The sequence below is a fragment of the Phaseolus vulgaris genome, chromosome 2 (assembly GCF_000499845.2).
Source record: "Phaseolus vulgaris cultivar G19833 chromosome 2, P. vulgaris v2.0, whole genome shotgun sequence".
In the NCBI taxonomy this organism is placed as follows: domain Eukaryota; kingdom Viridiplantae; phylum Streptophyta; class Magnoliopsida; order Fabales; family Fabaceae; genus Phaseolus; species Phaseolus vulgaris.
This window is the reverse complement of record NC_023758.2, coordinates 28,907,719-28,908,509: the sequence shown is the minus strand read 5'-3', so window position 1 is coordinate 28,908,509 and position 791 is coordinate 28,907,719. Positions and strand designations below refer to the sequence as shown.

Below are 791 nucleotides of genomic sequence, written 5' to 3'. Positions count from 1 at the left end.
TAGGGGGCACCACAATTGGTGCCTGTGGATTGGGATGTTAAGCTCCTGCCAAATAATGCTAACAACATTTTCTGGGTGTCCTATATTGTTTTCTGTAAACAATATGATGGTGGTGGGGGGATTGTATTTTCTGGTTGAATTATTGTCAAATATGTTGATATCATATTAAGTGTATGAGTTGACAGATCTTTATATAAACCATTGATTGATATAGAGATTGTGGCCACCGCCTCAGAACTTGAAATGAAGATGGGAAAGTTAAACTCCAGCATGATTGAAGAGACTGACCAAATGAAAACAAAAAGGATCTATAGCACAGAAATGGATCTGTCTGCTGTACATTCTGCTAAAGGCAACTTACATCAACTTTTGCTAGTTAAACTCATTAATTCTGATTCTTAATTGACGATCCCTGTTTTGCAGGCCTCTCAAATGAGAAGTTAGACGACATTGAAGAATTTGTAGGTATCATGAAGAGTATGTAAACTTGTCATTTTCATCAATCTAGTTGGACTACAATATCATCAATGAAGTATGTGATTTAATATTATACATTTTTATTGGTTTTCATTTATCCAATTATTTTAAATAAAGTATTTATTACATTGAAAAATGATAACTGTTTTAATCTTTTAGGGACACTAAATTTCGGCACGTCAAAATAGATAGATCAAACATAATTCAATAGTCTAAAAACCAAGAAAAACAGTCGCAGCGTTGTATTGACAAAATTTTCGAAGGAATCAATATCCTTGTAGTCTTGATTTTAAGACAATAATAAATCGTTTAAA

At 32.5% G+C, this 791-nt stretch overlaps 1 long non-coding RNA gene across 1 annotated transcript; it reads left to right on the top strand.

Moving 5' to 3' along the window:
* Positions 1 to 550, top strand: LOC137809683 (uncharacterized). The gene is made up of 2 exons (XR_011080797.1): positions 1 to 352; positions 424 to 550. It is a non-coding gene; the product is annotated as an uncharacterized lncRNA (long non-coding RNA).
* The last annotated feature ends 241 nt before the right edge of the window (positions 551 to 791 follow it).